The sequence below is a fragment of the Anomalospiza imberbis genome, chromosome 23 (genome assembly GCF_031753505.1).
Source record: "Anomalospiza imberbis isolate Cuckoo-Finch-1a 21T00152 chromosome 23, ASM3175350v1, whole genome shotgun sequence".
NCBI lineage: Eukaryota > Metazoa > Chordata > Aves > Passeriformes > Viduidae > Anomalospiza > Anomalospiza imberbis.
In genome coordinates, this window is record NC_089703.1 from 7,447,595 (window position 1) to 7,467,024 (window position 19,430).

General features: G+C 55.7%; 1 protein-coding gene across 2 annotated transcripts in view; it reads right to left on the reverse strand.

Annotated features, from left to right (window-relative positions):
* The window catches only part of ENO1 (enolase 1), a 129,698-nt gene that overhangs the window by 66,940 nt on the left and 43,328 nt on the right, over nucleotides 1-19,430 (reverse strand). The gene's annotated exons all lie outside the window — the stretch shown is intronic.

A 19,430-nucleotide genomic window follows, 5' to 3' on the forward strand; every position in this document is an offset into this window, starting at 1 on the left:
CATGACAACGCATCACAGGGAGCCTAATTCCACACCAGTCCAGGTGCCTGGTCTCACTCAGCTCCTCGGGATCCCTCCCTGCTCCCAGGCTCGGCAGCCCCCAGCCCTGCCTGCCCAGCTCCACACGCTCAGTGTGAGCACACAGCTGCCGCTTTCCGGGACCCCCCAAAACCAGAGCAGCGTCCCCAAACCCAGTGTGCACTTCTGCACGAGGCGCTTGAAGGAAAAGGGCCACAGAAGAGGAAGGGGAGAGAAAGAGAAGGAAACATTCTTTACCCCGACTCGACAGACCAGCCGGGGCTCGGCGCTTACCTGGGGCTCGGGGCAGGTACCGGGGTCAGAGCTTACCGGGGCTCAGGGCAGGTACCGGGGTCAGAGCTTACCGGAGCTCAAGGAAGGTACCGGGGTCAGAGCTTACCGGGGCTCGGGGCAGGTACCGGGGCTCGGGGCAGGTACCGGGGTCAGAGCTTACCGGGGCTCGGGGCAGGTACCGGGGTCAGAGCTTACCGGAGCTCAAGGAAGGTACCGGGGTCAGAGCTTACCGGGGCTCGGGGCAGGTACCGGGGTCAGAGCTTACCGGGGCTCGGGGCAGGTATCGGGGTCAGAGCTTACCGGGGCTCAAGGAAGGTACCGGGGTCAGAGCTTACCGGGGCTCGGGCAGGTACCGGGGCTCGGGGCAGGTACCGGGGTCAGAGCTTACCGGGGCTCGGGGCAGGTACCGGGGCTCGGGGCTCACACCGGGGTCAGAGCTTACCGGGGCTCGGGGCAGGTACCGGGGTCAGAGCTTACCGGGGCTCGGGGCAGGTACCGGGGCTCGGGGCTCGCACCGGGGTCAGAGCTTACCGGGGCTCGGGGCAGGTACCGGGGCTCGGGGCTCACACCGGGGTCAGAGCTTACCGGGGCTCGGGGCTCGCACCGGGGTCAGAGCTTACCGGGGCTCGGGGCTCACACCGGGGTCAGAGCTTACCGGGGCTCGGGGCTCGCACCGGGGTCAGAGCTTACCGGGGCTCGGGGCTCGCACCGGGGTCAGAGCTTACCGGGGCTCGGGGCTCGCACCGGGGCTCGGGGCAGGTACCGGGGTCAGAGCTTACCGGGGCTCGGGGCAGGTACCGGGGTCAGAGCTTACCGGGGCTCGGGGCTCGCACCGGGGTCAGAGCTTACCGGGGCTCGGGGCTCACACCGGGGTCAGAGCTTACCGGGGCTCGGGGCAGGTACCGGGGCTCGGCTCCTCCGCCGGGGCTCTCCCGGGGCTCCAGGGCTGCCGCAGACACGGAGGCAGAGCCCCCGCGGGCCCGCAGCGCTCGGCCAGAGGCGGGCTCAGGCCCGGACAAGCCCGGACAAGCCCCGGGACGGCTTTTCCTGAGCCTGCCCGGCCGGAGGCAGCGCCAGCCCCGCGGGGACGGCGGCGACCGCGGGGACACGGACACGGACACGGACACGGACACGGACACGGACACGGAGCGGCTCCGGCCACAGCGCAGGGATTCTGCCACAGCACAGGGATCCTGTCACAGCACAGGGATCCTATCCTGCCACAGCACAGGGATCCTGTCACAGCACAGGGATCCTGTCACAGCGCAGGGATCCTGTCACAGCACAGGGATCCTGTCACAGCACAGGGATCCTATCCTGTCACAGCACAGGGATCCTGTCACAGCACAGGGATCCTATCCTGTCACAGCACAGGGATCCTGTCACAGCGCAGGGATCCTGTCACAGCACAGGGATCCTGTCACAGCACAGGGGTCCTATCCTGTCACAGCACAGGGATCCTATCCTGTCACAGCGCAGGGATCCTGTCACAGCACAGGGATCCTATCCTGTCACAGCACAGGGATCCTGTCACAGCACAGGGATCCTATCCTGCCACAGCACAGGGATCCTGTCACAGCACAGGGATCCTATCCTGTCACAGCGCAGGGATCCTGTCACAGCACAGGGATCCTGTCACAGCACAGGGATCCTGTCACAGCACAGGGATCCTGTCACAGCACAGGGATCCTATCCTGTCACAGCACAGGGATCCTGTCACAGCACAGGGATCCTGTCACAGCGCAGGGATCCTATCCTGTCACAGCACAGGGATCCTGTCACAGCACAGGGATCCTATCCTGTCACAGCACAGGGATCCTGTCACAGCGCAGGGATCCTGTCACAGCACAGGGATCCTGTCACAGCACAGGGATCCTGTCACAGCACAGGGATCCTGTCACAGCACAGGGATCCTATCCTGTCACAGCACAGGGATCCTGTCACAGCACAGGGATCCTGTCACAGCGCAGGGATCCTATCCTGTCACAGCACAGGGATCCTGTCACAGCACAGGGATCCTGTCACAGCACAGGGATCCTATCCTGTCACAGCACAGGGATCCTGTCACAGCACAGGGATCCTGTCACAGCACAGGGATCCTATCCTGTCACAGCACAGGGATCCTGTCACAGCACAGGGATCCTATCCTGTCACAGCACAGGGATCCTGTCACAGCACAGGGATCCTGTCACAGCGCAGGGATCCTGTCACAGCACAGGGGTCCTATCCTGTCACAGCACAGGGATCCTATCCTGTCACAGCGCAGGGATCCTGTCACAGCACAGGGATCCTATCCTGTCACAGCACAGGGATCCTGTCACAGCACAGGGATCCTGTCACAGCACAGGGATCCTATCCTGTCACAGCACAGGGATCCTATCCTGTCACAGCGCAGGGATCCTGTCACAGCACAGGGATCCTGTCACAGCACAGGGATCCTATCCTGTCACAGCACAGGGATCCTGTCACAGCACAGGGATCCTGTCACAGCGCAGGGATCCTATCCTGTCACAGCACAGGGATCCTGTCACAGCACAGGGATCCTGTCACAGCACAGGGATCCTATCCTGTCACAGCACAGGGATCCTGTCACAGCACAGGGATCCTGTCACAGCACAGGGATCCTATCCTGTCACAGCACAGGGATCCTGTCACAGCACAGGGATCCTGTCACAGCACAGGGGTCCTATCCTGTCACAGCACAGGGATCCTGTCACAGCACAGGGATCCTATCCTGTCACAGCACAGGGATCCTGTCACAGCACAGGGATCCTGTCACAGCGCAGGGATCCTGTCACAGCACAGGGATCCTGTCACAGCACAGGGGTCCTATCCTGTCACAGCACAGGGATCCTATCCTGTCACAGCGCAGGGATCCTGTCACAGCACAGGGATCCTATCCTGTCACAGCACAGGGATCCTGCCACAGCACAGGGATCCTGCCACAGCACAGGGATCCTGTCACAGCACAGGGATCCTATCCTGTCACAGCGCAGGGATCCTGTCACAGCACAGGGATCCTGTCACAGCACAGGGATCCTGTCACAGCACAGGGATCCTGTCACAGCGCAGGGATCCTGTCACAGCACAGGGATCCTGTCACAGCACAGGGATCCTGTCACAGCGCAGGGATCCTGTCACAGCACAGGGATCCTGTCACAGCACAGGGATCCTGTCACAGCACAGGGATCCTATCCTGTCACAGCGCAGGGATCCTGTCACAGCACAGGGATCCTGTCACAGCGCAGGGATCCTATCCTGTCACAGCACAGGGATCCTGTCACAGCACAAGGATCCTGTCACAGCACAGGGATCCTATCCTGTCACAGCGCAGGGATCCTGTCACAGCACAGGGATCCTGTCACAGCGCAGGGATCCTGTCACAGCACAGGGATCCTGTCACAGCACAGGGATCCTATCCTGTCACAGCACAGGGATCCTGTCACAGCACAGGGATCCTGTCACAGCACAAGGATCCTGTCACAGCACAGGGATCCTATCCTGTCACAGCGCAGGGATCCTGTCACAGCACAGGGATCCTGTCACAGCGCAGGGATCCTGTCACAGCACAGGGATCCTGTCACAGCTCCTGATTCCTGTCACAGCACAGGGTATCCTATCCTGTCACATCTCCGGATTGATTCCTGCCCCAGCTCCGAGGCCAGGGGAGCTCAGACACCCTGAAGTGCCACACACTGTGCCAGGGCTGAATCCAGTGTTTCACTGAGAAAGACCACGTGAGGAGGAGGGATGCAAGATTCCTGGCAAAGGGATGTCACCCCCAACTCTGAGATCCGCTCAGAGGCTCCAGGAGCTGGGAAAGGGAGCTGGGGTCCATCCATCATGCAGCTGAACTCCCTGGGTGCAGGACCCAGGGCTGGAGCACACACCCCAAACTTCCCCCACAGGCTCTGGAGGATTTCCTCTGCCCTTCCATGAAGCCCACCTCCCAGAAAGCTCCCCCTCTCCCCCCAGCACCTGTTGTTAGAAATGCAGGCTGTGGAGGGAGGCGAAGGCACCTGGTTCACTCTCCAGAGTGATCCACCGCACTGGAGCCTGAACCGTTCATTACCTCCCCCTGCTGCCTGCTGCTGCTCCGCTGACAGCAAGGAGGGGACAGGGGCTGGGGACTAAGGACATTTACAGCTGGAACTGGAGCAGCAGCACAGGAGAAGTCCTCAGGCTGCTCCAGGAACACGAGCTGTCAGGAACACGCTGCCTGGAAAACTCAGGTGCAGGTCCAGTTCTGCTCAGCTGCCCTGCAGATCCCTCTGGCACCTCTGCTGCAGCCATGCATGACTGCACACACACTTTGTAGAGGCAAATCACAGATTATGAGATGGGCACAAAGTCTCTTCAGTTGCACCGGTGTAAACACGGAGCAAAGTGACCAGGATCAGGGAGCCCCAGGACCATGGCAAAAGCTTTCCCAAAACACTGTGGGTAGAACAGCCCGTGAACATTTCCCCTGGTGCAGAAACAGGAAACAGAAGGGTCAGCACAAGGACCTGAACCAGCTCGAGCACAGAGCGAGGGATGATGTTCCAGGCAGTTGAGTGTGTTCCCAGTGAAACATCAGGCTGCTCACACTCGAGTGCCTTCCTCCCTCTGAGAGTCTGGTCCTGCTCAGACATGTACCAGTTGCAAGAGGAGGATATTTGTTCCTTGGGAAGGCTCAGCTGGCAGGTGCAGGTACATCTCAACACTTGACATGTCGTGCTGCTGCCCTGTTAGAAAGGACTTGGACCACTGAGGGACTGAGACACTGAGTTCCACTCGGCTGCAAAAGCCCAAAGGAGAGGGACTTAAACATATTTTCTGCTTTTCTTCTGCAATGGAAAAACCTGTTACTGTAGTCTCAGGGGGAAAATGCTGTTGAAAATGCTGCTGCCACGTTACTCCTGTAGCAAGCAGTCACCCCTTAAACAGCTGCTGATCTCCTGGACCGTGTCCCTCCTCTCCAGGGTCACACTGTCACACTCACCCACAGGAGCAGGGCCTGGATGGCACGGGGATTCTGCCAATTAGCTGGTGGAAAAATGGAAAGCAGCAAGCTGGAGACCCAGTTTCAGATCAAAAAGAGGCAAAAAGAGAAAAGAGAGACTTTTGGGCTAAGGACGTAAGAGCAAAGAGTCACAAGAAGCTGCAGTCATTCCGTTTGCTCCCTCAGGCTGAGTTAGGGCCAGCTACAGTTCACCAAGTTCATCCATCTGCAGTCCCACCACTTTCTGAGCATTTCCATCAGCACTGGACTTGTTTCCCTCAGAAAAGCAGGGTCTCCATTATTCTCCTGCACAATGGAGAATAAAAGGGAAGATCCTTCCCAATTCACTCATCCCACTAATCTATCCAAAGGCACAGACCAAGCCTCAGCATTTGCTCTGTCAGGAATCCAGCAGGGACTGAACTAAGAATAGCACCTGAGGTGAAGGACACAGCTTGCAGGTAGGATTAGCTGGTGCAATCACAGGTAGTAATCCCCTGCTACCCAAAAGTTTTACTGTCCAGCAGCAAGAGGAATCAATCTTTACCTGGGCAGGTGTTGTGGGGTTTTGTTTGGCTGTTTCAGTGACACCAAGGCTGGAGGAGCACAGGGCAGCTCAGGGCTGCAGGTTGGTGAGCTGCTGCTTCCCTCTGCTGGGAGCCAGGCAGAGGGGACACCTTGTCCTGGGAGTGACATCTCCTGGCCTCCTCCAAGCTGCTGGAGAGACATCCCCCACCCAGGGCCCCTGCAGGCACCCAGGGTGGCAGGGGGTACAGATGGGACAGTCTCCTTCAGTGACATCTGGGGGAAGCTCAGGCTGAGAGCTGGAAGCAAAGGGTCTCTTTGGTGGACCAGTTTAATAGAACTGGGCTTTTTGCTGTCAGCTTCTTTCCCTCCCCCATGCCCAGCAGACTGCAGGTATTTTTATTTTGTTCCATGCTCACATCTGCAGAGCCAACAGAGCTTCCACCAAGAAAAGGGGTCAGGTTCAGTGCCTCACACGCAGAGGTGCTTAGGGAGGGAAGTCTGAGCAGCAGCACTGCAGCCAGGGGTGGTGCAAGGCCAGCAGAAAACTGCCACTGCTCACCTGTGCACGCTTCCTCTCCTGCCACTGCAAGCCCTTAGTTCTCCTTGAAATGACAGCCATGGAAAGAAATGCTTTTCCTAATCCACCCTTCTCCGAACTCCCTGCCCCTTCCTGCCTGGGGAGAAGCAGCTTTGAGGCCATTGAGGGGGCACTGCACACAACAAGCATCAGGAGCAGAGCTGTGAGGCTTTTCTGCATCCAAGAGCTCCTCAAACTTTGCTTCTCCAATGCCAAAGTATCAGCCACTGGCACCACAAGGAGCTGCACCTCAGGTAACGTCAGCAAGCGTCCCCCTTCTCTACCTCACTATTTTTTCTGTAGTATAAGGAGTTAAGATAACAGGTTCACTTTGAAACACCAGGTTAAAAAGCCCTACCCCACTCCCTTGCAACTCCTTCCCGAGCAAGGTGGCCAGACTCTGCTCTGCTGTGCTGCCAAGAGGTCCAGCTGGGATGCCCACCCTTCTGAGGCCTCCTGTGATCCTTGGCAGACTGTGGCCCGCAGCCCTGCACTTGCCCAGATGTGGCACCAGAGACCAGGGGGATCTTCTCCCATCCCTGGGTTGTCACTTTGGGTGTAATTGCCCCAAGAGGGGCAGAACAGATCACCTGACAGGGTGGCCTGAAGGTTGCAGTCTTCATCTGCAGCAACAGGGAATCAGCTGGGGGCCAGAAAGGGCCATTGCCAAGGGAAGAGCTTCAACCCCCAGTAGGTAAGATGCAGGAACCACCCCTTATCTCACTCCTGCCCTGCAGATCAGGCAGGGTGCCCTGCACATGCTGCAGCACCGAGCCAAGGATCACCTGCACTGCATCAGCAGGAGGCTTCTCCTTGGTCCTCAGCTTCCTTCCCGCCAGCCCTGCTGCTCCACCACGAGCTGCATCTGTCACTTCTGTCCCCAAGGCTGGAGCAGCCTGCCTGAGGCGACTGCAGAGCGGCTGCTGCAGTGGTGGCTTCTCACCCAAGTTCACTGCACCTCCTGGAGCTGCTCCCTCGCCCTGGCAGGTCCCTGAATCGCTGCCCTGAGCCCCTGGGGACACACCAGCACGCAGTCCTGTCCCTCCTGCACCTGAAGGACATCCAGGGAAAGGACACTGCATCCACCCACGGACACGAGGCAATGGGCTTGGCCAACTCAATCACTAAATGGTTGCAGGGGAGGCAGCACAGGCCAGGCTTGGCTGTCACAGTCCTTGCAGCAGCATCTTTGCGTCCTGGGCGTCCATCGTCCCCCCTCCCCTTCCCCTGCAATGTCCTTTTTGCTGAGGAGTTTTCAGACAGGGCTTTTGCTGCAGTGCATCAGAGAGCGGGTGACTTGCCAGCAAACCACAGAGTGTTCCCTGCTCTCCCCTCTCCCCCGGACACGGAGCTGATGCTCGGTAACCGGACACCGGGTCCCTGAGGCAGTGCCCGGCGCTGGGCAGGACCGAGGAGGAGCAGCTCTGGTTTGCACGCCCTGCTCCAGGAGCAGCCAGGCTCCTGCGCCCTGTGCCACCCTCCCTGTGCCACAAGCCCTCTGGCACAGCCCCTCTGCAGAGCCCCTCTGCCCCGAGCACCCCTTTTCCCGGGCTCCAGGAGCATCTCCTGGTGCTCGGCCCCAGGTCTGGCTCCCCAGGACTGCAGCCACTGCTCCAGCTCACGCAGCTCCGTGTCCAGGCTGCTCCCAAGCCTCGTGTGTCCGCCTTCTCCTGCCCTTCACCTCAAGGACCTTTCCTTGAGGCCCCTGTTTGCCTCGAGCAGGTCAGGGGGTGCTCCCTGAGTGTCAAACACCTCTGCAGACCCTGCAAGGGACACAGGGGAAGTCACCTGCTGTGCCGTGGCACTGCATTGGCACAGTGACCGCTGCCAAGAGCAGTGTGTTCATTACTGAGTGAAGGCCCGCTCCGGTGTCCCCTGGGAGATGGGGCTGTGGGGAAACATTCCAGAGCTCCACGGGGGCCAAACACAGCTCAGCCACCACCCTCCCCCCTGCCCTGCCCTGCCCTGCCCAGTCTGACAGTGACCTTCCGAGTGGACAATGGCTCTCCACATCGCTCCCCTCTCTTTAATCAAATGGTACCAACCAGCCAGGCCTGTCTGAAGGACAGGACTGGCAAAAGGCTTGTGAGTGATGCTCAGTTACAATCCTCCAAGATTTTAAAACCAAAAATTTCACCAACAACTCAAGGTCAACAGGCAGTTCAAGGCCATTTCCACTCTTTTCTTGAATAAGCTCCTGTCTGTGAGTTTTCTAGGGCAGGGACCTTATTTTGTTTCCACAGGATTCAACACAATTTCTGCTGCTAAACCAAGTGAAAGGCATCTTCGATAAGCACATCCCTCACTGAATTTTGTTCTGTCAGACAACAGCAGAGTGCTTCCAATTCATCCCAAGAAAGCTCTTAAAATGTGCTAAGTTTGCCCTCTGTTTACAAATGTGCAAAGTTATTTGCTGCAGAATATTGACGCAAATGAAAACTCTTTGAGATTTGCCAAATTTTAGCTCTCCCTCCCTCAGCAGCAGGGGCTGTCCCTTCTCAAAAGCTCAGTTGTCTGGGAAGCAGGGGAAAGGCACAAGGGCAGCCGGATGGCAGCCCCACTGCAGCTCAGCTCTCCCGGCATAATTAGAAATTCTGAAGGCTGAGCTGGAAAAATTACATCTTAAGGACATTTATACCCAGGCACAGAGGTAGGAGAAGGAAACATTAAGATTCCCAGCACATGGGAATTCTTGTGTTCACGTGTCAGGCAGGGCTGGGCAGCAGCTGGTGAGGGTTTTTAATACTTTGGTGCATCACAGCACAGGACTGAGCCAACGAGCTGCCCACCCCTTGCACTCCTGATCACTCCAGTTCTGCAGGGAAAAGCCAACTGGAAGAACCTGCAGAGGTTTTGCAAGAAGCAGCCTCTCTCCTTGCCCCAACCTGAGAGTTCCAGGTCTACAGGAAAGTGAGCTTTCCATTAAAAAGGAAGGAAAAGTGCATCTTCCCAATCCCTCACAGGAACAGGCATTGCCAGTGACCCTCCACCGGGGTCCAGAAGCAATTTTTAAATCCCACTTTGTATAGAAGACCCTTCCTCACAACACTTCTGGGTTTCTTCACCCATGATAGCACCTTGGAAGAAAGAGCTCTTGGAAGAAAGAAACTTGGAGCACGCAGGTTTGCTGCAGTGCTGCTCAATACCCACAGAGTCTGTCGTAAATTAAGGGAGGGAATAAGGAGCACAAATTAGCCTGGAAAGGAGCTCCATCCCTGCAGCCGAGCACACAGCCTGCTGCTGCACTGCCCTGCCCTGCCCGGGCAGCACCAAGGAGTTCAGACAAACACACCCAGATATTGGATGGCTCTCTGCCCTTTGCAGTGGGGCACCAGGCACAGGACCCGTGACCTTCTCCAAAAATACATGCTGCCACTTGACCCAGTCCTTCAAAAACATTTCTATACCAGCCCCTGGAAACAGAACTGAAAAGTCAAGTAGCAACAAGCAAAGCACAATTTAAGTCCCACTCCTTAAACATGTGGTGAAGCAGAGCTGTCTGAGGCTCTGGTAGCAGTGCTGCTGTAGCCAGAGGATTTCAGATGGCATCTCTCTGTGCAAGCTCATCAGCACAAGGAATAAACTCCTCACATTTTATAAAGCTACTACTTTCTCAAGACACTTTACTCTCATTAAATGAAAAGACTCCAGGAGGAGCGAATACCCCAGGCAGCCCATAGTGGTAAAACTCACTCTAAAATTCACTATGGCAGCCAGGAAAGGATCACTGCTTTCCACATCAGAGACTGGCATTGGAGGAAGAAGTCAGCTGAAATAGGGCCTTTCATCAGGCACAGCACAGTCGAGGTGTCAGAGGCACTTCATCTCTGCACTCAGGCTGCTCAGCACCTGGCTGGGGTTATGTTCACGCTGCCTGGGGATCTATCACGGGCTGCTGTAGGCACAGCACAGGAGATTCAGGTGGCACTGGAGGGGCTGTGAATTCCTGTTCAGAGGTAATGTGTGCTGAGGGCGCCTTCCCAGGTGTGCAAAGCAAGAACTGCTGGAGCAGCAGAGGATGTAAGAGGAGAAATAGCAGGAAGTGCATCCTCCCTGCCTTTGCACTCTGGTGTTATTTTGTCTTTTGGGACTCTTCGTGCCACGGCTCAGCACTTGAAGGGGTCTTTGCCATGAACTTCCCTACAGCAGCAGTGCACCAGCTACACATCACCTGATGTACAGAGACACTTCAACACAGGGGCTTCCAGCTGAAACCCCCAGTTCTCTGATTTGTCTCATTCTCACCCTCTGCAATCATTCTTATTTTCCCTCTGCTGGACACTCATCACGCCAGGTTTGTGGGGAGACCTGAGAGGCTGTCTGCCCACTTCTGGAGGGCAGAACTCCAGGCAATGCAGCAGCTTCCCCCACTCGTACCACCTTTGGGGAGTCTGTTCTGCTCAGTTTTACAGCAGTTGTGTGTTTTTTCCTTAAGGCAGAGAAGGATATTTATTTGTGCTGAGAATCTTTCTGCACACCCAGATGTAGGAACACCCTGGCACATTCGTTGCCCCTCGGTGATTTACACCAAGCCTGCTCTTAGCTCAGTTACTTTTACTTTGCTCCTGTTCTACTAGTTAGAGAGTTCTCCATGAATGCCACAAACTAATGCATAACTACTGTACAAATGAATTTGAGTCTCCTTGCTCATTAAGATGATGATGTAAGGAGCAGAAGTAACGGGGTGTGAGTGTGCTGCATGAAGTCTGCATTAAATCACACAAAATTCAAGGTTTTGACCTTACATCTGACTCCCCTTGTGCCTCCATGACTTGGGGCCAGAGACATCTCTGAAGGAAGATCTGAAAGTTTTGTTGAATGTAAAGGAACAGCTGAGGGTGCCAAGGGCTTGTCTCTGCCATCAGCTGGCACTGTGACCTTGAGAGATCACACTCCAGTCCCAGCTCCTCTGTGCAGGGATAACACTCACCTTTCCTACAGATCCGAGTGACTTTTCTTAGTCCTTGTGCAAGCACACGATAAAAGCCCACCCCAATTACAGATCTAATCAGTGTAAACATGCACTACTACTGTCAAACAGAGTGGCGGGCAGCAGTAATTGCCTCAGCCTCAGCGGGGACCAGAACACCCTTCCTGGTGTCAGGAGACATCTCTGAAACAGGGAAGTCAAATATTTAGTCATTTCAGATGCTGCTAATGTCATCCAGCATCAGCTCGGGCTGCAGCGAGGCTCTGACTTGGGATGTGCTGTAAGCACTGGCTGCTGAGCAGCCTCCCCCAGACACGGAATATCAAACCCAGATCTGCAGGGATTTCAGCACAGCTGACTTCACTGCTATTGCAACAGAATTGATAATTGCTCAAACTGCATTTTTCCCCCTTGCCCCATACAGTTCCCAAGACTCTGGAATTGCTAAGAAGCTAATTTTCAATTAATAGATATTTTTACACTAGGAAAATGCAAGTTGCTAGCAGATATTTGTGTCAAAGTGATTTTTTTTTTTTTACTTTATAGTTAAAATTAACCTACCAGTCCTTGCGCCATTAATAAATCAGACTGCACATGCCTCCAGAAAATGCAAGTTAAACTTCTGCAGTAGGAGGCTGTGCTGACACATTCCCATGCAAATTCAACTTTGGACGACTGTAGAAAGGCAGCAACGCCTGGAGGTCAATGAGACCGCTGTTCTCGGATTCACCCAAGACACTTTCCGAGCTCAGCTCAGCAGGTACAAGGACACGCTCTTTTGGGAGGAGGCTGCTGGAGCTCAGCTCCCAGCCTGGACATTTCCAGACACAACATAAGCGTTTTTAAGCTATGGCTCGGAAATGCGGGGTAAAAGGGAGCCATTCGGGGCTGCAGAGCCCCGAGTGCGGGAGGAGGCTGGGCTCGGCTCGGCTCGGGAGGGAATCCCTGGCCGAGGATGCTGCTCTGCAGATCCCTCGCAGGAGCAGCGCTCGGGCACCTCCGCACCCTTAAAGCGGCAGCGCCGCATTCCCCCCGCGCCCCCCGCGCGGCCGGGCGGGCAGGGGACAGCGGGGACACGGGCGGGGCAGAGCCGGCACAGCGGGGCAGAGCCGGCACAGCGGGGCAGAGCCGGCACAGCTGCGGGAACTTCCCGTCCCCGGCTGCTGCAGCGGCGGCAGCGCGTCCTGCTGCGCTCCTGCAAAGCTCCGCAGCCAGCGCGGGGCTCGGACTGCAGCACAACTGCACCAGCAGCAGCCAGGAAAATCCCACCTGCCTGCCAGCCTGCATGCACAACCGCAGGTCCTCGCTAGTCCTTCTGCTGGGCTCGCTTCTGAGGGTTTGGGGGTTTTGTTTCATTATTTTTTAAATTTGGTTTTGTCGGCTTGTTTTAAAAAAGCAGAATGGAAAAAAAAAAAAGCCTCCACTGATTCAGCTTCCCTCATACTGGTCCCAAGGAGAATTTAAAAGGCAGAAAGGAAACGAACTGAATGAAGTTTAATTAGCAAGCACACAGCAGAAGTTGCACTTCTTAAGCTTTTATCAATCCTAAAAGACAGCTCTGCAGGAGGAAGGACTGCAGCCTCTTTAAAATACCTCCCTTCCTAAAAGAGCATGCAAAGGAAAGAGCTTCCATTAAACCGGGTTCGGAAACCTTCTCTCCCTCCCAAGTTGTCTCTTCTTACCCCAAATCCACTCGGAGGAGCTCTGCTTTCCCAGGGATGCAGCGTGGTCTGGAGCAGCAAAAGTTGCAGCCGCTCCTCGGGGAGGGAGGCAGGACCTGGCAGAAGTGGTGTCAGACGGGTGCTTGCACTGAAGTGATGCCGGGAGAGCCCGGAGCTGCTCACACAGGCGAGGAGAAAAAACGGGGGAGGGGGAGTTAAAAAGTCTTAAATCCCTGACACTGCAAGAACCCTGATCCTATAGGATCGGGTCTGAAACGCCGGCACCGGCTCCTGTGCAGCCGGATTTCCCAGCCAGGTGGGGACTCAGACCTTTCAGCTGCCGGGTTTTCTCACCTGGCCGTGCTGCTCTTCCAAGAGCAAAAACGGACAGCAAAGCAGACATCTGCAGAAGCCTCTGAAGTGCACTCTGCTCCCCCGTGAGCTGGTCTCCACTTGGGGAGCAGGCTGGAGCTCATCCAGGAGTCAGCAGTGTGCTCTCCAGTGTGAGATGCAGGGCATGCGTTCTTCAACTGTGCCAGTGAGGACGGGGGGTGGCAGAATGAACAGGGGAAAATCTCGTCCTCCACGGCATTGCTAAGAGGTCTTGGCCACATCAAGAATTCAGACAGAAGCTGCAAGTATAAATAATAAATTTGAAAAAAATAAAACAAACACGCCAAACAAAAAGCTCACGCATCCCCCAAGCACTTGACATTTTTTTTTCCTGATACACAGAACAGTGCAACACCTCATCCAAAGACGTGTCACTAACTTCAGCTAAACTACATTGTTTTAAACCAGCTCAGGCCTAGAAATGCTTTCTGCCCCGTGTAATTTAATTCCTGTCCCTTATTGGTTTGACAAAATGCAGAGTTCATCCCCAGCTATTCCATTGATTCAGGCCCTGGAAGGCTGCAGCCAATGATGCTGTGCAGACCCTGTGTTCCACGGGGGACTCAGCCCATTTTCATGGCAGAGCACAGAGACAACAGGCACCAGCCCATTTAGTCATCCATGGACGAGAAGTGTCCAGAGGAACAAGTGTCCAGAGAGGACACTTGACTTTACATCCTGGAACTACCAAGCACAGGGATTCCTGTTTCTCTTGTTCTGGTCTTCAGTGAGACTGAGGCAGGGGAAATCACTTTAAACTCAAGGTTATTGAAGGACATTTCCAGGGGCACAGAGCATTTTAAATATTTGGGCAAGAGCTCTGCAACGTGCTGGCTCTGGAACCAACAGTTGCAAAGGGATAATTTTGAAACACGTCAGTTTTTAATCTACACACTCCAAAGCATCACAGCAAAACACCGAGTGTGCCTCAGGGTCAATCTCAATTTATTACTGCCTTTTGCTACCCCCCTCCAAAGCTTTCAGATCAAGTTTTCAGATCTGCTGATTATCTGCATCTGAGAGAGTCCTGGCGCTGCCCTGGAGCCTTTCTCTCCCCTTTCACTGTCATTGCTTTTCCATTTGGAGATTAGTTTTTTGAGTGGACCACTTGCACCCCTCGGCTGCGCATCCCAAAGCACAGGATGCCTGTTCTTTGCCTGGAGAGATGGAGATTCAGGTCTGCACCCAGCACTGCACTCATCCCCCTCTGCAGAGCTCTGGATTGGTTTTTACTTCTCTATACCTGTTGCTTAAGGTAACATGCTTAATAATCGGGGTTTTACACCACCCTAGAGAGAGACAAACCTGGGTAGCCAGCACTGTGTTCATGGTTCCTTGTGCCCTGCTACCAGCACTGCACTGCTGCAGTTCCTGCATGGCAGAGTGAGCATTCCCAGCAGAAATTCCCAGCCCACCCCACCGTGGCACCCGAGTGTGTGCTGAAACCAGCAGCAAGGAGAGACTCCCCTGAATGGCAAAAATATTTCACTGCAATTTTACCCATCTTTGCCAAGGCTCAGGGAACACTGATTTAATGAAGCATTTCGCAGCATTTCAAGGCCACGGAGTCCACAGAGCAGAAATCCAGAGTTAACCTGCAGCAGGCAGGGTGAGGAGAGCACCAGTGCAGAGCCTGGCAGCCCCAGTGCCCGGGCTGTGTGCAGGGTGCCAGGAATGCAGCACACTCCACGTACCATCCCAAACTCTGCACCAATTCCCTGCTGCACCACAGTCCATTTATAGCAACATGCTCATGCATTTTGGTGCATTTCACTTTGCTATAGGAGAACGAGGATGTTAGGGGAAGGATTCTGGGTTTAGGCTTTATCAGTGAGTCTAATCTTAATAGGACACAGAGATAAGAGCAGAGGGACATCTTCTCAACTTTGCCTTCCCATTCAGCTGTCAGATGCTCAGAGAAAACCTCTGACTTTCCACAGCTGCATTTGTGCTCCGGGTGCAGCAGCCTGGGCTGGTCAAGCCTGCTGTGCTGCAGTATTGGTCAGGAAACTGAAAACCAGCACAGCAGTGCCCCTTGGGAGTTCAAAGGCTCTGGGTGCCATCCTTCATCAGCCAGTATTTATCTAGGACACAGTAACTATCAAACCCCAATCGAATACAGTTGGGGAAACTTCAGTTAATGATGGCAGCACTTCCTACATGCCTGTCTTGTGTCTACCTCATGTCACAAGCCAAGAAAAGTACTTGCTCTCAAAAGTTGCCAGTGCCAGGCAGGCAGCAACACCAGGGACCCACCCTGGGCTTCTTTCTGAAGTAAATGAACAGGTCATGGTACAGACCCAAAGCTGCTGATGCTCTGAATCAGTCTGGACCACACTGAGGGCAGTCCATGCCAGAGAACCAACAAGGATGGTTTTTCTTAACACCACAGGCAGAGAGGAGGCAGCCCCTTGACCCGAGAGCTACCTCTGCTCCTTGAGCAGACAGATTTCAGCCCATCTCTGCACATTTATGTCTACAACAGTGGGAATCAGTCATTGCTTTATGGTTGTTTTTTCTCAGTTAGGACAGGTGCAAGTCCCTCTTTTGGTTAATGCACCAGGAGCCCTCAGGAGGAACAGGAATGTCTTTGGCTCAGCAAAGCTGCCTGGCTCTGCCCCCATGCACAAGAGGAACCTCATGTTTCCCCATTTTACAATGAAGAAACAGCATGTTTAGCCCATAACCTCCATTTCCATCCTCATTTAGTCCAAGACTGAGGAAGAGACAGAAGGCAGCTTGTCCCAGTGCAGGAACACCTGGGGAAGATGCCAGCACTCAATCTTTAATCTGCTGATCAAGCCGATGAGAGCATCCCTTCCTTAGAACAGAAGGCAGAATGCAGGCACAGCTTACTCGATTGATCAGTTCTGTTTGATCCAAGCAGAGCACTTGGTGAAGCTGAGCTCTCCTCCCCAGCTCCTTTGCCCCTGCTTCTATGGAGGTTTCAGCTGCACTCTGGGTGCTGCAGGCTGCCAGAGTGCACCCCCAGGGCTGCCCTGGTCCCGGTGACAGGGCTTTGCCTGGCCACCAAGCCGTGCTTCAGTCCCAGGAGTGGCTGGGGAAGCAGCAGAGAGGGGCTGGCAGGAGCCAGCCATGCCATCCTCACAGCAAGGCAGATGTCTTCACTGCCCAGCCCAGCTGCACACCCGAGTGGCATTCCCTGGGCAAGGTTTTTGTCATTTAAAAGCCACAGTCTGGAGAGGAAAGCCAACAAACAATAGAAGCAGAAGCTGTTAAGAGGCAGCGTTACTCTAATACTCTCTCACCTTGGAGTGTCTCAGCTGGATGCTGATGCTAAGCTCTTTAAGAGCCGAGCTGCCAGGCAGAAGCCCAGAGCAGGGGTCTGGGGAATGCTGCTCCTGTGTGGATCAGCTTTCCAGCCTCCAAACGTGCTTTGGATGCACAGCAGTGGCATTGGTTAATACCAAACAGGCCGAAGTATTTAAATCTAAACTTCCTGAACGGGACTGGAGGTTTCTGTCTGTCAGGCTGAGCACACCTGGCCACAAAGCAGAACTCGTTCAGCAGGTGAGTCCCTCACCTGCCCCAGCAGCCATAACAAAGCCCCTCTTTCTTATTCTGCCCCACACCAGTTCGGGAACTGCTGTTGCCATTTCTGCAGTCTGGTTTCGAGACGCCACAAGACAGTAATTTTATTTTCTAAGAACCCCAGCTGCTGTCCAGCTGTTCTTCACTGCTTCTCAGCAGAAGTCAACAGCCTTACCCAAAGCCATGTCAACTTGATAGCCCAGAACTCGAGAGCTTTCCTGGAAGCTCATCCCCAGCTCCCCTGGAGCCCCTGCCCAGCTCCAGCAGCTCTGCAGCAGCACCAGGCAGGGCTCCCAGCTCATGGAACACGAGAGAGCCAAGGAATTAAAGCATCCCAGAAATTACTCTGTCATTTACAGCCACATCTCCAGTTTATTGGCACTAAACTCCTTTGCAGAGGCTGAACAATTTGGCAGGTGACAGGCAAGTTTCCTCTAAGGCTGCCTCACCAAAACCTTGCCCTGCTGAAGCTCGCTTTGCCTGTTCAGAGCAGGGCAAGCCCCAGCCCAGCCCAGCCCAGCCCAGCCCAGCGCCACCTCTCCACACCTGGGTCTGGTCTGCAGCACCACAGGGCAGCGAAGCCCCACTGCAGCAAACTCACTTTTGTACATCGTTTCCCCCAGTCCTAAACAAAGAACCCCCCGCTGTGGAAGATTTCCACTGCAATGACAAAACACAGCCTCTGCTCACTTAAGTTTGTTATTATTATAGACAGAGCAGGAAGTTGGGAGTAGTAGCAGTCGTTTAGTATCTTCAGTTGAGAGACTGGGTTTTCAGCTAGTTATATGATGCCAAACTTTAAATATCGAGGCTGAAATTGTAGGGGTGGTTTGCTTTATGCAGTCATTTTTTTGGAAAACTGAAAAAAAAATAGTGCAGCTATTTCTGAGCTGAAGGTCAGAAGATAAAATAGGTTTTTTGACCATGTTAAAAATATCTCAGCTGTTTCATTAAGGAGCTGTAACATCTCATAATTTGGAGCAAGTAAGATTTTGTGAGGATGATGGTTTGGATCAGAATGTGCTTTTGTCAAAGCCTTTTCAGACTTCCTCAGCTGCGTGTGCCTTTAAGGGAAAAAGGTCCAGTGTGACAGATGAGACATGTGATGGCAATAAAGGAATAAAAAGCAGCTAGCAAGGAAAGGGACATTAAGGAGACAGATGTTCTACAAGTAAATAAAAAGCTCTATAGGAAAAAGAGCTGTTCTGGCTGGTGTTTAAGGATGGTGTTTCAGAGGAGGAAGCATTAAGCTGGAGAGCAGCTTATCAATTCAGAGCCTCTATAAACCCGGGGCAGAGGCTGTGTCTGGGCACTGCAGTGGAAATCTGCTCCACAGCAGGGGTTTCTTTGTTTAGGAGGGGGGGAAACGATGTACAAAAGTGAGTTTGCTGCAGTGGGGCTTTGCTGCCCTGCGGTGCTGCAGCTGCAGGCCAGCCCCAGCTGTGGAGAGGCGGCACTGGGCTGGGCTGGGGCTGGCACTGCTCTCAACAGGCAAAGCGAGCGCTCCCAGCGCCGGTGCTGGGCGGGGTCCGTGTGCCCCCCGGGGGGTTCCGTGTCCCCGTGTGCCCCCGAGGGGTTTCGTGTCCCCGTGTCCCCCCGGGGCGTTCCGTGTCCCCGTGTCCCCAGAGCCGCTCAGCCCTGCGGGTTCTTCCTCCCGCCCGAGCGCCGGCGCCGGGCGCGAGCGGCCGCCAACCACAGAGTCTGCGCGGGGCGGGCGGGGCGCTGTGTCGGGCCCGCCGCCGCCGCCGGCGCGGTGCGGTGAGCGGGGGGCGGCGGGGCCGGGCCGGGGGGCTCGGCCCGGGCCGGGGGGCTCAGCCCGGGGCCGAAAGGGTCACTTCGGGCCGGGGAGGGCTCAGCCCGGGCCCGGCGGTCAGGGGAGGCCCGGCCTCCCCGCTCCGGCACCGCGTGGGCGGCTGGAATGGGGGATGGAGAGATCGGGATTGGGATGGAGGGATCGGGATTGGGATGGAGAGATCGGGATTGGGGTGGAGGGATCGGGATTGGGGTGGAGAGATCGGGATTGGGATGGAGGGATCGGGATGCTGGGGGGATGCTCCCGGCCCCCGGCGAGGGGGAGGCACGGACAGAGGAGCTCGGGGAGCGCGGCGCAGCCCCGGGCCGGCCCCTCCGTGCGGGCACCGCCCGCTCCCGGCCCCGCTGCCCCCGCAGCCCGCGGGGTCCGCCCGGGCACCGGCCCGGCCTTCCCGGGGCCAGGTGCGGGGACAGCGGGCGGGTCCCGCTCGTGCTCGGGGGCTGGGACAGCCCGGGGCTCAGCCCTTTCCCAGGTGGGCTCATCACTGCCACCCGTGAGCTCCTCCCTGTCCCAGGTGGGCTCAGCCCTGTCCCAGGTGGGCTCGTCCCTGTCCCAGGTGGGCTCATCACTGCCACCCGTGAGCTCCTCCCTGTCCCAGGTGGGCTCGTCCCTGTCCCAGGTGGGCTCATCACTGCCACCCGTGAGCTCCTCCCTGTCCCAGGTGGGCTCATCCCTGTCCC